This window comes from Polyergus mexicanus, unplaced genomic scaffold (assembly GCF_030449975.1).
Source record: "Polyergus mexicanus isolate NDT 795.1 unplaced genomic scaffold, iyPolMexi1.0 SCAF_5, whole genome shotgun sequence".
In the NCBI taxonomy this organism is placed as follows: Eukaryota; Metazoa; Arthropoda; class Insecta; order Hymenoptera; family Formicidae; genus Polyergus; species Polyergus mexicanus.
The window spans coordinates 3359569-3381552 of NW_027223325.1; positions in this window are offsets into that span (position 1 = coordinate 3359569).

The following is a 21984-nucleotide window of genomic DNA, read 5'->3' on the forward strand; positions in this document are numbered from 1 at the left end:
TAATTCTGAATGATTATCGCGTCGCGTAAAGACGCGATATTTTTCCGAGTGTACTGGAAAATTAATCAACTATACGGATAGCTTTACCCAAAATTACTCTCTCACGACGGAACTCAGGTGGGGGAGGATAGTCTGACTATCGGCTGGCAGTGAGACTGAGCTTTTGCATCGTCCGCGCGATTCGGCTCTGCACCGACCGCCATTACTCAACTATTCACTCGGTAACGCAATCATACGTCACAAAGGCCTTTCATTTGCAAGCGCATTGTGGAAACCCGGCGATATTAATTGCCGCGGCTCGTTACCCTCTCCAGTCCCTCTCCCCCTCCCCCTCCATCCCTTTTCCACCCTCCCGTGGGAGTTCTCGACCGCCCCCGCAGCCCGCATTCAGCATCTACCACCCTTGCACTGCCTACCCAACCCCGCGAGTCCCTCTTCCACGAACCAGAGCTCCGAATATTCCGCGTATTACGTATTCCGCTCTCATACGGTTCTGTCCTGTGTTGGCAGCAGAGCACCCCTCGATTTCGCCCCGTGTCCCCTGTGCAAACTCGTCGCACAGGCGGCTGCTTCCAAACACTCTCGCGCGCGACAAACGCAACCCCAAAAGAGCGTCTAAAATGTTCGCGGATACAAGAGATGTTTTTTAAACACGCCATTTGTCAGGTGACACTGAATGTCGCGAAACAATGATACGGTGGTAGCAGATGACGAATACTGAGGCGTAATGTTTTTGCGCATTATATTGGTTCGAACAATTTATATCAAAGATGTAGTTGGTGGGTCAAATATGTATTTACAGACAGAGAGATTTGTGGGATTTATATTTATTTAATAATCTACGGATAATATATTCTCTCAGTTTAATGAAGAAAGATTTTGATACATCGATTAATTATGTAAATCTCAATCTTATATACTAATATTACAAGTATCAAAAGAAATGTAAAATATATAAAGGGTATCATTAATCGTATTATATTTGAATTAAAAATTTATCAAAATCTTTTCAGTTGAGAAAATCTATTTTCGATTACAATAGTTTATCGATTGCCATTTTTTACCTTCTACTGAAATAAATCTTTGCTACTTTTTACTGTTCGCTTGATAGAACATGACCTTATTGGGTACACGAGCGTGAAAGGCTCTCAAAGCATTCTTGCGTGTGACAAATACAAACATTTACAAACGCCACTCCACTCATCATTGCAGATTAATCTTGCCGCAGTGGCAAGAGAATACTGTTATCTCCCGTAGATGAATAAAGCGAAGTTAAAGTTAATTAGCCTAGTTCTATATGTCATTTTTCTTGTTGATGAACGTCAATAAATAATGAGTAGTTTGCATACACGACGACGATAAAAATAAATATTTCTATTATAAATTAATTATTACTATTATCATTATTAATATTATTATTATTTACATTACCTTAATATACGCCAACTTATCTAATTTATTATTTGCAAATTCGAATTCGTTACAAAAATGTTTTCTCCAGGGTCATAAAAATTTTTAACAGTTATAAGTTGAAATATTTAACAATACCAATATATATCACTATACCTTAATTAGTTTAATTTATAAGTCGAACCAAAGCAGTTGTAATTATTTCACATTACGCGTCAACATATTTATTCGTTCGTATTGTATCGATAAATCTTAAAACTCATAAGCGTATCGGCTATCATGCTGGATGACATATCTGAAAAATGGCGGTCATTCGTAGATACGCCATAAGGATTGAAGCGACGCGACAGATTCCAATGCGTTTGCCTTTGAGTCTGTCGATCCTCGTCAAAGTTCGTGGGATTTCGTATAAAGCTCCGTCACAGCTGCCTGGTGGAACGGAAGATGGAGGTCGGATGAAGAAGGTTGCGGCAGCTGCTGGTCCGAAAACAGCGGATTCGTGAGCTCGGAGCGCGAGTCGTTCAAAAAAAACCGATGCGTGACGTTTGACAGATCGTCACTATAACAAAGGGGAAGACTCTGTTTTTCCACGCTTCTTCTCCTCTCTCGAATCCTTGGTTGACTTGAACTACGCTTGTCTTTATCCTTGTGCATCTCACAAATACAGCTCAAGAACAAAGATATCAAGTTGATGGATGCTTGTCGGACTATTTCGAATTTCTACCTGCTAAATATAATTAATATCTTCATTCTCTCTGTGTGTGTGGTAAAATAGGAAATAAATATATAATTATATCGGTCTCTATAGCCATAATATCCTCTTATAATAATTAATGTAATAAAGTATTGAGATTACACAACTACACATAATTCATATTTGTATCTGTAATTAATAAGCAAAATTAATATTACAAGTTTACGTTGCGATCTTTGTTCCAAGGCTATTCTAAGACAAGGGTATTCCAAGGCTGATGCTGAAAACATTTTACTCAACGGAAAGGGGACTATTAATCACTTTCTGGATGTCTCTGCTACTGAAGAAAAGTAATTATGATGTCCTAAAATACCATCGTGCAAACTTTTAACCAGAGACGTATAAAGTTGGCACACAGTTAAGAATATTCTAAAAGACTTTTCGCAGAGAGTCTCATAGGTAGCATCTAGTTTTATTTTAAATACTTTTGTCGTGCGATTCTAAATAAATATATATTTTGCGTTATTTCTTTGATAGTATTTTTACAATTAATTTGGTCATCGTTTAGAGCCGCGCGAAACAATTCTACCACTTTTAGCATCTTTATCTCGAAGTCGCCTCTTTAGATTTGATAACTGAAATTTAGTAACCAGTTGTTTTACTTGCGCCTGCTTTGGGCATGAACAAAATGGGCTCTTTTCACATTATGTATCCGGCATATTATGTATCCGGCCTTACCTACCTATCCACGCAACAGCAAACCGGTCATCATCATTACGTTGCCAGGAATCGCAATATTATGCTTTATCTCAGTAGCACTTCTTATGTATAGTAGTTATATGCGCTATACAAAGGGGGTACAGTAGATCATTAAATATGCAAGGGTCGAATTTGAATAATGAGATCTTAATGATACTGTTGTAACCCAGCCGAAAATAGAAGCTGCATTCACAATAAGCTTCAGAAATGACATTGCAAATATTTGTCGACCAATGTTCTATAAAGATAATGGAAGAAAATCATTCGTTTCGATGTGACTCCAAAATGGCTATAATCGCCGCAAATTATCGTCGGCTCATCGAAAATGATCATTTATTACGTTTGATTATTATTACGTTTATTTAGTATGGAGTGTAAAGTATAAAATATTTCATAAACTATTCACTTTTTGGTCATCTTACCCTTATAATATTTTTGTGCCAAATATTGCGAGGAACCGATTTGTATAAAAAAAATTAGGGTGGTCCCGTTTAAAAAAATGAAGATGACTTTCAAATCTCCTAAGCGCCTCCACCTAAAAGAAAAAATGTTCACTTCCACAAGATTTCCCCCTCGATACCACCATGCAACTTTTATTTCAAACACTTTCTCTCCTATCTCCAAAACTGTGGGAGTTATTCGAATGGTCTGTCTTAGATGCCTCACCCTGTATATGTACTGACATATGCCGTATAATATTGAAAAATTTATTGGCGTATTCTTTTTTTCCAAAAAAAAAAAAAAAAAAAAAAAAAAAAATTAAGGATTCTTTGAAGAGCTTAAAGCGTTTTACTTGCACGCTTTATTTGTTCTTGCCGTTGCGAAGTAACGGTGAACTGTTTGGAAACCGAAAGACGTTAATAATGACTGTGTCAACCTGGATGAAATACAAGTTGGCAAACGGGAAAATGCCGACAGATAGTCAGTGAACCGTTTATTAATCGCGCATGTGCCACAGATAACTTTTACCGAAATTGAAAATGTCACGTGTCACGTATCGTTCGTGAAAAAGCTAAAACGGGCCGCTGTAATTCAACATTGGATTGATGAAGATGGGTTCTGATTACATTATTTGCTCGCGCGTTTGTTTCTGCAGGGGGATAACGGTAAAGTCTGAAAATTGAAGAGCATTAATAACGGTTGGATTGCCCGATCGAACTCGTGCTCTAGCGGGAGGCTGGATGTGAAAGTGGAATGAGGAACGATCCGCGGGTGGGTGAGTGTCACGGAGGGAGCTCGGATGAACCGTGAAGAAGGATGAAGGGAGAAGAGGGGGCACTAGGAGAGAGTCTTGCGAGGCCTCGGGAGGGTGAAGCGAATAGACGTAGCTGCTGGACGCCGCCGTGTAATTTATTTCCCTTCGCTTCCGCGTCGCGGACGAACGTTGGATCGACGGGGGGTTACCCGCGCACGCTATACGCCCCGATGAACCAATCCTATACCATAGTCTTTCATTCGCGAACCACCCTCGGAAGAGCGGCAAGAATTTTAAGAAAATCGCAAATCGTGATAAATCATGCTGGCGCTTTTATGCAGCAAGTAAAATAAAGTCGAAAAAAAAATATTTCTTATGTAAGCAAGTTTTATCTCTTTGATTTAATTGATTTCTTTATCAAGTAAGTGTTTATTATATAGGATATATATATATATATATAAATTATAATAAATTATCTAATCTAATTTATAGATGAGAAAAAAAAAGAGACAAAAAGAGAGAAAATTATTGAAACTGTAAAACTACAAACAATTATATTTTACATATAATAGTTGCAAATTCTAGTTGTATAAAAGTAATAATTTAGCTCCTCTTTCATCAGGAAAATGGAGCGACCAATCAAACGATTACTTACCTTCCATCCGTTAAACGCTAGAGCGATTAATGTTCGGTCGAAAGTTGTTACTGGCAAAATGGTATTTTTCTCTCTCTTTTTTTTTTTTATCGGTCTGTGCGTGCACCATTCTTGTTGAAATTCGACGAAACGAGAATGATACTTTGATAAAGGAGTTGGTGTTGCACAATGTCAGGTGTTGGTGCGCTGCCGGCTCTAATTAAAAAGCCGTGTCGGCAGCGGCATCATGGAAGACCCCAGGACGTAACCTTTTTTTTCGTTATTTTTTTTCATTTTTGAAATGGCCGCTCGTCGAGCACGCTTATATAATACCAACAAGCTGCAGAACCATCCCCAACCCTTCTCGTCTGTACCACACGAGCTCTCTGGTGTTAACGCCCACACGTTGGTGCTTTCACAATAATTCTCCGCACCTTTCGCAATTCGGACACAATAAAAACTCTAGCGAGACAGTTTGGCGTGCAAGTGTGATGTAGGAGTTCTCGCGTTGTTTTTCTTTTTCTTTTTCTTTTTTAGTCGTACCGCACTGCGGAAATTTCAGTCTATGACTCGGATATAAAGACACGCTGTATAAAGACACGGGATCTAATGCGCATTTCGATCCCGGCGGGTCAAAGTCCGGAGGGACACGCACACACACCCCGAAAAGAAGGGAGAAAGAAATCCGCGCATCATCCGAGAAGATACGGGGCATCATTCGCATCAGCGACAGTATCAGCCAAGTTGGACACGGAGACTACACGCCATGATGGTCCGATATGAGTGACATCCCCTTAAATAGCATGCCCTTCCAATCCGTCGCAGCGACCCCTTAAACTGAACTGAATTGAACGGAACACCACCCCTACCCGGAGCCAATAGCTACAACAGCCCAAGTGCGGAGACCTACTCGTATTATCCACAGTGACAGAATGGCGGAGTTATTAATGGCCACGACAGTGACAAATGACGAACTGTCGGCGCAAGCAAGACTGATATCATGGCGGCCTTCGTTCCTCTCTTCATTCCCCTCCCGCTTGTGTTTCCCGTCTCCCTATTCTATGCTCCCTCGTGGCTGTCGCACGGACCGTCTCTGTTCATCCCCTTGCTCTCGATTCGACCTTCTCTCGCATCTCCTTCGTCAAACCGTCCTTGCGGGAACTACGGGTGCACAGTGTCCGCGCAAATGCGGAATGGCGGACGATAAATCTGGCATTCCTTTGATTAGCGTCTATGATCGAGGGATCAGTATATGGGAAACATACCACAAATGATTTTAGGCGTAATCTATTGTATTTAGACATGATTTTAGTCCTAACAAAAAAATTTGTCTTACATAAACTCTTCCGAGAATGTTCAAATGTTTTTCAAACTTACAGAAATATCTGTAAAAGTATAAACGTTGATTTCCATCTACTATCTTTGAATATTTGAAGGTCGTTGAAAACTTACGCGAGAGAGTATGTAAAATATAATATTTTAATATTTTATTAATATTTTTAATATTTTGTACGTTATTCCACGAAGAAGAATTAGTTTAGTATTTCTTTTAATCTAGCAAAAAAAATTCGATTAAATAGAGTAAATCTGATTAAATAAAAAAAGAGTGCGTACAACATACACGCGCGCGCGCGAGACACGACGAAATAAAATCATGTTGTGTACAAAATCAAAATAAATATATTTACAGATTATCCACGGCGGTAAATCATATGCGGTTTGAATAGACAGCAGGAGGTCTGGTCTTTGGGAAGGCGCTCTGGGCTCTCTGTGCACCCTCTCCACCTACTCTACGTCTCTCCTCCACTCTCCCCTCTTCTCATCCGATGGTTCTTCGGCCGCTGCTTTGTATTCCGCGTTGCTTGTGCACCCTCCCTCTTCCTTCCTCAACATCGTCTCAAACTCCACGATTCTCTCATCCCTTTCCACTGATCCCCCCCGTCCTCCGCCAACCCTCCCATGTCCTTCTCACCAAAAACCCTCATCTTATACGTCGCGTCCTCGTCCTTCTTTTCTATGTCGCTTTCGTTTTTCTTCTTCGTTGTCTTCGTCTTCGTCCAGCTCCTTCCGCTGAAGATGCCTGAAGCTTCATCCTAAGGCGACTTGATCCACCCCCTTTCCATCCCTCAGACATTGCCACGCCAAGTTCTTTGATCCCTGTCGAGCGCGCAACTTCGAAGGATCACCACCAAGATTTTCGAAAGAATTCATAACTTTGACGGAGTCTTAGTAAGGAAGATTTCACGCCTCACGTGTAGTAGTGTCTCGGGGATAAGATGGGTTATGTTGCTCAGCGCGAAGAGAAAAATGTTATGAAACAGTTGGCTAGAAGTGGACCCGGGCAGCTTGACGATTCATATTCGTAAAAATACAAAATTTGTCAAAAACTGACCTGCGTAAGAAGAATAATAATATTTTACATATTTCTATAAAAACTTTTACGAAAAAAAAATATTCTGAGTTTATTTTCTTATTATACTTTGAAAAATCATGTGTCAACAAACATACTATTAAACGGTAAGAGAATAGTCGACTGTTCACGTTACTTCATTGATCGGCGAGTCGAACAAAGAGGAAACAGAGAGCAAGAATTAGAGAAACGAGCGGGAGAGGAAGAAGGAGCGCGCGCAGGCCTGATCTGTTCATGAACGCAGAAATCCCTCGTGGCAGCCTTGGGGTTCCGAAACATCAGCGTGATTGCGTTCCTCCGCGAAGATATTCCATTACCGGGTTGAGCGAGTACCCTCATCCCTGTTCCACCCTCCTGAACTGCCGGACGTTGAGCTGTTCTCGACCCAGACTCGCCCATACACGCAACCGGACATCGATATGCAAACTAGTATCTACAATCTTTGATCCAGCAAAGATGAACATTATATTTATTTCTGACAGCTATCATCGAAAAATTATATGTACATATACTGCACGAGAGATGATTCGAATATTTTACCTAATTAATATTTTTTCGCAATGTTCTAAAAATTAAAAATCATGTAAAAATGCTCAGAATTTTATTTGAATCTAAAAACTTATCCTATTTCTACGAAATAACAAATTTTACAAATAATGAAATTTTCCACGCTAATAACAAATTTCACTTATGATACATTTCCATTTCATGTAAATTGATTCCATAATTCAATATCGATTTATTCATCGTACTTTTGTAATAAAGTTATTTAGTTATGTCGAATACAGGGTGTCATATACAGGGTGTCTCACAACCTCCGTACAATACTTTAATAATGTATTCTAAAGATAAAATAAAGTCAAAAATTTTAATACAAAAATTTTGACGCTGCCATAGTTTTTAAATTATAAGCGATCAAAATTTGCCAATGATATTGCGCACTCAAATCCGTAACTACACGTACACACGTACCGATCTCTGTCATCTTATCGTTATTGGTTTTACGAATCAGGTAATATTGATTTTTACCGCACAGCTGATTTTATTGTTTGTGAACGAATATTATGTACGACGGTCAGCTGATATTAATGAACTATAGATGTTGTACGTAAAATATTTAATTTTTTCTTAAATAATAATTTAAATAGAAATATAAACTTAATATTTTCATACATTTGAGAAACAAAATTTATTTTTGTTTTGATCGCGCGAAGAAGTTTTATGGAAATAAATTTATTTATTTTATCTGTCAGCAATAACAGATGACAGATCAATACGTATATAAATGTATTGTAGTTACGAGCCTGAGGGTGCGAATTCTACGCAATATTATTGACACAAACTTTGATCACTTATAACTCAAAAACTATTGTAGCCTTGATATTTTTGTATTAAGATTTTTTTATTCCATTTTGCCTGTAGAATACGCTATTAAAATATTGTACGGAGATTGTGAGACACCCTGTATATTAGGTAACGCGATATAATTGAGGAAAAAAAAAGAAGAGAAACAATTGCCTATCGAAGGTTGTGAACTATTTTAGCACATCCTCCAATATTCAGTTTGCTTCAAAGTTTAATCAGGAATTGGTATAGGGATGCCTGTCCTGTTTTCATTAACATTCCACAAATCCTGCAACAAATTAAATTACTTCACCATTGCTGGGAGTAATGAATATCGGTGTGGGGTGGCAGGAAGTGGAGGAGGATCCTGAACGACAAGCTTTGCGGGGAGCGGGCAGATAATCGATTGGTCTCGAAAGTTGAGTTTATTCGTGCATATAATGAGTCCGTGTCGCTTGCTATTACTTCCGCTACGCGTTATGGACACTTCATCTAAAAAAAAAAAAAATTAAACTTTTCAACTGTTTTAATTTTATAAGATATAAAAGCAATAATGTTTAACAAAGTGCTCTTTACTTATTGATATCGCGCATACCTTTACGAAAAAGCATACAATAGAAAGAGAGAAAATATATATACATATATGTACATATATATTCAATATTATAATTATTTTAAAATTCTACAAATACATAAGTTTCGATAGAATCGAAATTCGATAAATTAAAAAAAAAAAAAAAAAAAAAAGAACGGTAGGAAATAAATATATGTCCGAAACAACACTATCATCATTCCTCGAGCTTTCCTTGTTCTCAGTGTTAGTCTATGTATTCGGCAATGACATAATTCGTATGTACGTTAGGTAGATATGGATACGTTCCATGCTAGGCTGCGTAGGAAGCTAGATTCCACGACACCGAGCGGGGAATAGAAATGGCGGTACGGCAGAGGCGAGGGGTCGGGTAATGGGGTTTGCTGGGAGTGACGCGAGAGCTAACCGAGCGGAATCACGAGCTCCCAGAAATCGAATCCATGCGTCACCCAAGCCTGCCAACACCATCTGCAGCTAGCGAGTTCCACAGGCCTTAAGTTTCGGTGGCAGAGCCGGGAATGTCATCTACCAGCGAGTAAAAATCGGCAACTGCTCGATAAATAAGATGAAAATCGGGATTTGCGTGTAACGTATAATATCGTAAAAGTACGCAGAGAAATTGTAAATCTACTTTAATTATGAATATATCGGATATTTTTTATTTGCCACACATCACGATATAACTAATAATGCCGGTGCAATAATATGTTACAATAGTATATTTAAAAGATGAAATATAATCGTCAAATATATATTGAGGACGGTTAACTACTTTGAAGGAAAAGGTGCCAAGCGAAACGAAGAAATTTCAATGGCAACAAACAACAAACAGGCAATCGCTGTGGAGCGAAATTCCAGACAACCCCCTGGACAACTTAAGTAACGTCTCCCTCTCGTCCGCTTCGCGCTCCAGCGTAAATGATGGCGCCCAGTATTATCTATTGTGCGCCCATTCCATTTAATATTGTATTCCATAACGCAAACAAAGGTAAAATGCGAATTAATGTACTCGATTTATCACGCTTTTGTTGCGCGCCGGGACGCGAGCGAACAACGCCGGGCGAAACCTGGCTTTGCCTCGCTCTTTCCCCATCACTGCCTGTAACTACCACGCAAAACGTTGCGGCGGGTGGCGGATACGATACTTTGTAAGTTTCGACGCAAGCGAGAAATATTCCCGCAAGTGCACATTGCGCCGCAATCGCGCGACAATTGTATCTATTCCTCCGAATACTCTTGCAAAATGTTCCAAGCATTGTGCATCTTTATATCAGCTACATTTTTGTTCAATTATTTTATATATTTCTGGTATATTAATATGCAGATTTCTGCGCATAAGGATCAGTAATTTGTAATTAATTTAAAATTATAATTAATTTTATTTTATATTTATTTTATTTTACGTTGAGAAATTAAAGAAATCAGGAATATTCAAATGTCAAGAGGTCAGGATGTTCACGACAATTTTTTATAAAAGAGACATTGGTTCTCTCTCGCTGAATATAAGTTTCAACATTTCAGGTGACCTTTTTCGCGAAGGAGAGAGAAAAAGATTAATTGTACGGCATTGATGAAGAATATTTCTTGGAGATTTTATATAATTTTGGAAAGTTTTCCTACTTTTTATAGAATTGTGAACATAACGAAATACGTACCTTGGAAACAGGATGAACAGAGGTAAACGTACGGGGAAGGACGATAGAGGGAAGAGTCTAACTGGTCGAAAATCCAGGAGAACCATTTTTCTTCCCTACTCGCGGAGAGACTGCGACCGAAAAAGGATTGGGAACCACCACAGATGACGCTTTCTTCCCTCATCTTTTTCTACCTCCGATTCCCATCTTCCTCTGACGTATTCTCCCTTCAGAGCTTCGTTCTACGAACGTTCGTAATCCTCACATAGGATATGCTATGACCAGAGATAAGAAACGGCAGCGCTTTGATGTGTCACAGAAGTATATATTGTACAATAAGCGCATCAGTGTTTAATAAGAAAAATTTATTCCATTTTAAAAAAATTACACGCCATGTATCTGTTCTTATCAGTCTTACAATTTTTTTTTTTTTTTTTTTTTTTTTTTTTTTTTTTTTTTGAGATGCAAACGTCACTAACCATGTGATTTGTAATTGATTACACGACTCATCTTATATACGTTGCGTAATACTTTTGACATCACCATTGACGTTGCCATTTTTTTTTTTTTTTTTTTTTTTTCTTTTCGATCGTGGCATGTTTTATATGAGAATCACACACGATCCATAGAACGAAGCTCTGAGGAAAGAATACGTATTTTAAAGTTTGCGACTATTTGTATTTTACATCCTAAGGATATTTATAATTAATTTTTCTGAGAAAACAAAATGTGTATACGTATATGCAACGTAAGAGATATACGAAAAAGATTTGATCACGAACTTACTAAACATTCTCGACTTGTCGCATCTATCATCGTTCTTGCTTCGACTTCCACGTTTTTTCACTCGAGGGCCGCAGTTTCTCTGATATCCTTTATGTTACTTCGATAAATATAGCTATACATCCGCAAAGCGTTGACGCAAAAATTGAAATACTAAAAGGAAACTTTTTTTTTTCGAATCGTATACTTTTTCCGTTGCTCCAGAAGCGAAATGGAAAAATCGCCAAATTGTAGTTACCATCCAACGAATAAGTTTAATAAACAGTTGCAACTGTATCTTTTTCTAATATATTACGCGTAACTTTACGTTATTCGAAAGAATATGGCAAGAACGTACGTGATTAATTTTATCAAGAAATTATTAAATATCAATATTTTATTCTTATAAATTTCGTGATTTTGAAAAAAACCGTAGACAGCATGTCACGGATGACATTAGACAGAAGCGAGAGACAGAAAGAAGTCAGGAAGCAAAAAAGAATGAATATTCGAAAGATGAGCAGAAGCTGAGTTTGAACGCGCAGCAGAGAAGATCAGAGAGTTTTCGTGGCAGGGTGATTGGTAGCACCCGTTAGTTTAATCATCACGCATTAGCCGAACTACCCCTTACCCTGAATTCTAGCCCACTTTCACCCTCGAATTCCGCGCTACTCATTCTGTTCGCTCTACGCCATCCTGTTTGCTCCGTTCTCATTCATTTCCTCTTACGTTTTGGTATACTCGCCGTCGTTTGTTACGCGACGTTTTAACTTCCGTCAAGAGTCTCATTTCATCTTATCTAAACACAATTGAGCGATACATATATATATATATAGATGTAGCTTTTAGCTTCCAACTATTTTCGAATGTATTAAACTATTATTTTTATTAAAAAATATTGTAATCTCCTATATATTTATATATAAAATTAAAGCTAAAAAATGGAATAAATTATTAAAGCGTTTAACAAATATAAAAATTGCGTTGGATATAATAAAATCGTTAGCATTTTATGTGGCTATTGAAATTACTATACATATAATAAAAAATATATGTAAAACAGCAACGTTGACGTAAGCAATGCCATAACAGCTTGTGCAACACGAGAAATAAAAGCAAAACGTTAATTATTTATTTGTAATACATAAAAAAATCATAATGTAACAATAGTAGGTTATAGCTCTACAATCTCATTTATTTATTTATGGGTATAAGATGTATTTATTGTTAACGAGTAAATTCTCCATCATAATTGACAGCCGTGCAAAGACACGGAGGCACTTTGACATTTGCCATTTGATTAATTCGTCGATCATGCGATCATTGCAAAAATTACGTCAGTTTCTGTATGATTCTATAAATATGTCAAGTGTCACATAAAAGAGAGAGAGAGAGAGAGAGTTTTTACACCATGTATCGATTCGCGCCAAGACATTTTTCAAACGAGCCATGTAGATGCCACTTCGAATGTGTCGCGATATATCGCGACTGTGCCATTTCGACACATTGGTCGATCGCAGATAGTTATCGGTGTGAAAATAACGTGGTTTATACTTAATGACGTGCGCGCGGCGACTCGTGATAGGTGGCACACGGCTGCAGATTAAAATTGGATAACAGTATCAACCACCTGCTACGTCAAACTTTAACAATCGCGTGAATACTGACAATTATTCAGTTGCGTTCTTACTTCCTCGTATCAATGACCATAAAAATATTTTACATATATCCCGGTATCATGTCCTGTGACGCGAATCGTAGAATATTATTTCGAATATGCACACATTTAATATAAATAATGCCGTTGTATAAGAATTGCTAGCTTTTTATAGATTTCCTACCGCGCGATTAAAAAATATGAAAGATATTTCATATTTATACAATGTAGACGAAAAAGAGAGAAAGATAGTGAGACAGAGAGAGAGAGAGAGAGAGAAAGTACGTACTTGAAAAGTATAAATCCGAAATGATCGAAAGAATTTATCTCACGCAGAAATCATACGATCACGTACGATTTAAAGCACGTTTTGAGATGCTATTCTTCAAGTTTTCCTTACATCCTTTTTCGTATTTCTTCCCTCGTAACTCTAAAATCGCATTATTAGATGTGAAATTACTTTGTATTTTATGAGAGAGTTGCCCGTAGTGAATCCATTATTTGTACGCATTATGTGATTCAAAAATGTGTCAAAAATTAAACACCATTAATACGACAGGCATGCACAACTGCGATGTAAACAAGCGGGAGGTGCTCTTAATGGTCGTAGCACGGTGATGATTTTCACCGAGTGCAAAAACACAAGGACTATAGAGAACCATTAATCAAATCGAATCAATGAGACCGTTAAAGGAACTCATTTTACCACTTATTCATCTATCATTATTAGAGACTGGGACCATCTGTTGCGATGATCGCCACTATCTGCTAACAGTTTATCTTTTCACACAACGCAATCTTCTCTTTCGAGCTACCAGACTTCGCCGCCCTTTCAAGGCTACCGGGGCAGGCATATTTTTTTCCCCCTTTTTTTCTTAAATAAAGATACGGGAGAAAGAATTCTAAATTATATATCATGCTGTATCACGATATAATTACGATGCGCGAAGTGAACGAGCAATATTGAGCAATTAGCGAGAGATCGAAATAAGACGTTGCAAGCTTTTTAAAAATGTAGATATGTAATAATATATCTTTCCCATTTCATGAAAATTATAGACTGTGCTGCGCACCCGTGCAGTAACGAGCGTGTTGTTAAAAAGGCGAGGAAATACTTTATCTACGCGCGATACGCGCAATATGCAATTTTTTTTTTCACCAGGCATACGCGACACGCAACTTTCCGTTGGATGGTTCAACGGATAATGGACATTTTATACTTGCTTTTTTTTTTAAACACAGATAGTCTTCAGCAAAGATTTACGACGTCAAATTGGCGTTTTTAAAATAGAGCAAAGCCTTAATATATAATGCATAAAAAAAGAAGCCATTCTCTCACACGCATCGTTCTCTTCACGGCTCGTATTAAACAGGTAAATTGACTATTTTCGCTGGCAGCGTTGATAGAATATCAACACAGATCATCGCGAATTATATAAAATACAAAAGCTTCTGCGCTTTTATGCCCGCGTATCGAAAAAGAATGCAGAAAATAATTTCGTCGCGGTGAGATTTCATGTGGATATCGAGATACAATCACATCCGCAAACGTTCCTCCTAAGAACCACCTATCGCTGGCCCGAAGCCGCAAAGTCTTTCGACGGCCTTCGACATTCATCGTAACTGAAGCAGAGCGAATCCTACGATTGAGTTTTACGACTCGAGAATCCGCGGGGCGCCGATGAGAGAAACGAAAGAGCGGAGCCGAGTCTCATAGACTGTTCCACTTGCTTTCGAGCTCGAGCGATAGACCGAGGCGAATGACTCCTAGAGCAAAGGGCTCGGTTGTAAGGGGTTATACGAGGTTATGCAAAACAAATGCACCGGAGAGTACCTGCTTGCGGTCCAGCTTCGATGCTTGAATAGTGTGACGGGGCTCGACCAGGAGTCGAGGCGACCTGGGCAGGTTGTTGTTCGACTCTTCGTATTCCGTTTCACGCTTCCCCTTTCCACCTTGAAACTTCAAAATACAACGGGCAGATCCGCGTCCGTGTTGATTTACTGCCGGATAACCGAAAAAGCTTTGCGAAATTCCAAATATGCAAGATTGCAAGATTCAAGGACCGGACTCTCGACGAGCTTCGTGTCTCACCTGCCTAAACGAAGCAGGGTTACGCGGAATATGTTTAAGCCTATTTTGCAGACTGAGCGAAAAAAAAAGAAAAAATACGAGATTGGGATTTTTGTCTTTCGCTGGCAAATATTTTTAGATATAATTCTGCTGTAAAATATAAGCGAAAAATATAAATATTATCTTACAAGTGTATATCTTCAAACTTTTTTATTTAATTAATAATAAAATAATAAAAAAAAAATTAATTAAATTAACGTATTTTAATTTATTTCTACAATCTAAATAATATATTTATAATCATATGAAATTAATTTGACTGCAAAGCTGAAAATTGCATTCTTGTGCAAAATATAAATTTTCTTCATTTATATTTGTAACAATATATTGCAAATGATTCACAAAGAACTGCGCCATAATCTTATTTATAATAAAATATCATCTTAAACAATTTTCTTTTTTCTCATTTCAATTGTATACGAAAGTCTGTCCGCTAACTTAATTTATGCCACTTTAGTCCAGCCTCTTTTAATATCCGCACTGTTCACTTTGATTTCCCAGACCGCCTTCCTCCTGCTCGATTTGATCTTATTTTTACTCTTCGCTTCTCCCGTTTATATTCCTCCTACCTTACCCTACTCTCTATTAGTCGTGCGGCCCACCAGTATAGACGAATTCCTCTACGTTTTGATTTACTGCCGGTCAACTCTAAGAGACTTGCCCATTGTATTTCGGAATACGCAAATTACGAAATTCAAGGTCCCCGAAGATCAAAAGTTTTACCTCGCCAGCTAACACGGAAACGCGCGTTACCTGGTTCAGTCGTAAGTGAAATTCCTGAGTGTACGGTTGTTCACTTCGATCATCTACGTATTCGTCTAATAACTCATCCTTTGCGGCGACATCGAAATGTGCAAAATATGGTGTGTATTAATTTTTAATTGAAGATAGAAATTATGCAAACAAATACATCTCTTTCTCTCTCTCTCTCTCTCTCTCTCTCTCCCTCCTTCTTTAATTACGATAACTATTTCATCAAAAAATTCGACATTAAATTTTCTCAAGTATTTTTTATTATAATAAACCGATGAAAGAAATACTAATATAATAATATAATATCTTTTAAAAACCGCGAATCTTTAATGCAAAGCATATCGCGAAAGTGTATGGGAAACGCGCGCGGCGGTGCGTCGACAGTTAATTTTCATTCCAAGTATCAGCGATTAGAGTTTCGGCGTTAGGTATCGATGTGATATCGATAATGGCGCGAGATATCCATGGAGTAGCTATGTATACATATGATGTATAGGAAGTAATATTTTGGGTAGCATGAGCGATATATCTTCCAGCGGCGTTGGTTCATGATGCTGATATCGGTATCACGGTTATCGAAAATATTTTCAAATCTATGATACATCTATAAAATGGCGCGCCAGTCTTTCGTACTTCTCCTCTATTGAAATTTGGCAGATCTAACATGAGATTTATGCATACAGGCTGAGAAATGGATTGCAGCTGAGAATTAATTTTGATAATCATATAAAAAGAGATATGCTTTCTACCCCAATTTATATTTTCGATTAAAATATTTTAATTTTCTTATTATAATATATTCATTTCAATCTTTTTCTTATCTCAAAGTTAGCGTATTAAAATAAATTTCTATAAACTGTTTTATTAATAAGATTATGCATTTTACAACGTCTAACGTGATATATGATCTTATATTGAAAGTATCGTAGAATATGTATGTTATGACACTTCAAGAAAATGCCGAAAAATATGCAGAAAATATTTATCGATACCGAAATATTTATCGTAACGTACGCCACATACGAGGTTAAAAGAATATACACCAAAATATTATTATTACGTGTTCAAATGATCATATCGAGAAAAAAAAAGCAATTATAAGAGTGTGTTTTGACATTCTCAGTAAAGCAATTATTTTCTCGTGCCAATCTCTTGCTTATGTAGAATCCCTCTGTCGGCCCTTTTTGCGCACTTTTTTGTTCCACTCGTGAAGAAAAGGGCAAAGTTATCACAAGAAAACTCGCTGTTACTCTACCCTCCGGCATTAAATACGCGACGATGCGATAGCGGCGATAGTCATACTTATAATTAGAGGAGTCAGCGAAATGATTTATGACGCACACGTGGTGTACGCACTGCTTTCGTAAATATACTTCCTTTATTCGTTTTCGCTCAGGCATATACATTTGTCGAGGGGCTTGGTCTTGATTAATATTTCGAAATACTGTATCCGATCGGGGCTTATTCTTATGTCGAAGAGATCACAAAATTATTAGCAGCGCGACATTATACTTTGTAAAGTAAAATGAGTGATCAAAAATTACTATGATTCTTATACAGGTGCCTTTGAAACGATCGCGAATAAAGCATGTCTCTCTTTGTTTCAACATAGATTAAAATTTAGTTCCAAATCGGTAAAATTACAAATTGCTACTAAATGCTAAACTGCGCAACAATATTTTTCAAAATATTATTCCTGCTGTTTTTTTTTTTTTTTTTTTTTTAAATATACACATACTTTTTCGCGCAGAATATGTATATATTTTATGTCTTAACATTATATCTTTATTTTTATGATTATTTTAAAACAAGTCACAATTAAATAAAAATTAAACATTTCATGTATCTATTTAATAAGAATCAGTAGAAAAGAAGTTCTTTATAATTATAAAATACTTTGTATAACAATGTCATAATATTGTACAATATATGGCAACAATGTGCAACAAGAGCATATATATAATATATCATAAATTAAATCTAAGTAAAAATTGTAAATAATATATATATATATATCGAATAATATTAAATTAACTTTCCCAAATTTTTGTAATGTTTTAAAACGCGAGAGTTTTAAAGGAAAATAAATTAAAATTAAGAGCTATATTGAATAATTCGTTTAGCGTTTATGTATATCTAAAAAATTCTCGTTATTAATATACGGGAACTCTTAGTAAGACTCAATATCCATCTTGAAAATGGGCAAAAATCTTTGATTGACGAAAAGATTTCATTCATTTAATTTTTATCAAATTTCTCTCAACATAATATATAATTTACATCATTCGTAAATATAATAACGAATTAAATATATTGTCTATTGTGCGATATGATAAGTTTAAGTTGAAAGATAAAATTCAGCTAAATTTTCTAGTAAGTAATATTCGCAGATTTTCTTCTCTGTTTAATAAATTGCAAAAATATCACTTCTATAAGATATTTAACATCTAATATATTCGTAAAAGAATCTTTTTAAAAAGCAAACATTCTCTAAACTTGTACGCGAGATGTATACCATCCGTCGGATCACGCAGAATATTAATGTCAAAGATAAAATTATGTAATTTTCAAAAAGAATAACAAAATAATTATATGAAGAAACATTTTATCTTACTTTAATAACAATCTACATGAATGCAATTTATATTATCATTACGTTGAATACTTTCATTACATATCATTCGCAGTAGATTTGCAAAGCAGAACACTAATAATAAAATAAAATAAGAAATAATAGGGCACATTAGACTTTTATAATATAAATTATAACATGTATTTTTTAATCAAGAATAAAAGAGCGAATATTAATAAATTATAGATAAAAATACCATAAATGTGAAAAAGAAATTATTTTGTATTTTGTTGTGTCTGAAAAACTTTTATAAAAATAAAATCTATAGATATATTATATAAGAATCATTTGCATCCGATGTATTATATTAAAAATTAGATTTTAAATCATTGTTATCAATCGTATTGATTAAAAATAGACCAATAAAATAAGATCTTATAAATACACTAAATATACAATACATATATCGCTTCAAACTTTTTAATATCAAACTTATTGAACATCATACGCGGCAGAGACGTAATTAGGTTTTATTAGAAACTTAATAAAGAATATTCAAGAAAGTAATTAATTAATAAATATCGAAATGCTTTCGAAGAGACGAGAATTCGCCACACGATTAATTTTCGTCACTTTTAAACACATTCTACAATATATACGCATTTGGCAAGAAATTATCAACACATTTCGTACAATGTATTCATTGTTGAAGAAGACATCGATGTGATTATTTTCGTAAAAAAATAGAAGCGCACTTACCGACTCCGCACACCTGGGACAGGATGTAAACGGGCTCCGATGTATTCGGTCAGACAAGATTGGATTGGGGTCCCAGCATCCAATATGGCGCACCCCGTCGGCCGTCGGAACATGGCGACGACGAGGCCCGCGGGCCGCGTTTCGCCTCGCTCGCACTCGGCGGATTGGTTTCGAAAAATCATTTCCATCACTTAATGGTCGACGACAACAACGTCGGCCGTCGGACCACGTTTCTATTAAATACCGGTATTCGCGTCCCGCCGATCGGTATCGCCAAGCGCCTATGTATCCGCGTACACACATGTATGTACGTATACGCCCGCGCGAATACATATTGTGTACTTGATGTACACAAAACATTGCCTGACGGCCGGCAACAACCCCGACATCCAACTATACGCTTCTATTAATACCCACTCGTTCGATTTGGTCGTGTGATACTTATGTGTGCGTATAAATATACATACGCGACACTGGACACTCTACGCCCGCGTTTCTTCGACGCGTTTTCGATGACTGGCGTATACTATATATATATATATATATATAGTAAATGTATATGCGATTCTGATTTAACTATCCCGAAATGAATCGTTGCGCCGACACCGCGTCGCACGGACGAGCGAATTTTCGTTATTTTTCGTTGCTGCCCGATAGGACACGTTGCCAACTATGAGAGATTGCGTTCGGTGTCCGCGGATAGCGACATTGTTTGAGATACTAGGACGCCGACGATTGCGCAAATTAGATTTACTCCAAGTCTCTCTCTCTATCCCTCACGTGTCTCTAACAATTATAGCAATTTTCAGTTGACGAATATTTCCTTTGCCAAAAAATTTAACATCGATACCAATAAAAAATAAATTACACAATTAAACCGATAGAAATTATTCCAACACCTAATATAATTTCATTTTATTTAAAATTTGCCGCTTGCCTAATAAAATATCACAAATTGAATGTTTCACAATCTTCTATCATTTCTGTATCAATTCAAATATAATTTATCCGAGTTTTATTTGTCGATAATATTAAGATAAAACGCGTTTATATCAATATACTATGAAGATATAAGGCGAGAGAGTTGAATGGTCATTGTTCGCGGAAAATATTTTTTATGTAATTTTTTTTATATAAATCCGCATACGTGTCACAAATCGTCGGAAAGATACTTTGGTATCATAGCAAAATTATAAATGCATTTGTGTTGCAATTGTCTTAAATTCGCCCATATGTCCGAACGTTATTCGGCGCGACAAGCTGTTGACTTGGAGCAATTACGCAAAAAGTTAAATAGCCGTGGAAAATGGTAATTTGCGCGTGCGCCGGTGTGTCTGTATTTGCATAATGCGTATAGGAAAAGTACGATAATGTTGCATACGGCTATAATTCTTTCGCGCGAATCGTTGCTCAACGCCTGAGATAATATCGTGTTATCTATTGTACAATCGATCAAATATTTCACATGCTCGCGGAGGAGTGTTAATTACGCCACGCTAAAGTATTCCGTTTATCGTATTCTCCTAGCTCCGTTACACCAACGCCGGCAGTAAATCGCTTTTTATCGTTACGACCGAGCTACTGTTTTCATTCAATTCGAATCTCTCGCGTCTCATAAACGTTGCGCTTCGCCTAAAAAGAGATTTATAAAAGATTTACAGCGAGTCCGCGAGAGCTTGCATACGCAACGTACTACGTCAAAAAAGAAAAGGAAGGAGGAAAGAAAAATTAAAAAAAAAAAAAGATAAAAAGAATATGCACACACCGGAGAAAAATTCTTCTCATCCTTCTCGAACGTCATACCTTATCGACGTTTTTCGACGTAGGATTTTGCCGCGTGTATTTTCCGCCGTGCCCAGGGAACGCGGAAAGGGAGAAAGAGCGAGAAAGAATGAGAGGGGCAGAAGGGCGAGGATCGGGGGATAGGATAGAAAGGGGAGAGCGGGAACATTCGCATCTTGCTGCCTTTATAAATGCTTCTACATTTATTAAGGCTACTCCCCCGGACCCTGGACGCACCGGTATACGTATTTCGAGATGAATGCCTCGTGACGTGGCACCGCGACGCTGTCGTCGGGGCGCGCGTGAACGCTACGAAAAGTGAAATATTCCTCTGTCGTATTTTCACATGCGCGCACACGACAAATAACCACCGTGCGTCTGACGGCCGCTGGCCTCGGTAAAAAAAAAAGAAAGAAAAAAAAGAGGAACGTACGTACATATGTAAATAAATAGATATATGTATGTAATATCGTGAAAGATATTCGTCTTTCGTCGATTAAACACGACGATGTCGAAAAACACGTGGATAAAAATTCGTCGTACAAAAATCTCCCCATTAGTATTATCGAATTAATTACAAATTTAAACATTCCGATCACGAGAAAATATCGCGACATTCTTTTTACGTTACAATGCATTTACGTTACACATATCATATACGAGAGAAATTATAAGGGAATTAATTTTTACGTCAGTTTTTACACGAATGGAAATAAAAACTAACAAATTTCAGACTGCACAGACGATATAAGTACGATATAAAGTAATCGCGAATAATACAAAGTAGTCTGGATTAACTGATAACGATATTTCTCACATCGCGCGCTTTTGAGAGCCACGCCTATATAGTATTTTAATATACAATGTAATAATGTACAACGTAATGTATAAATTTT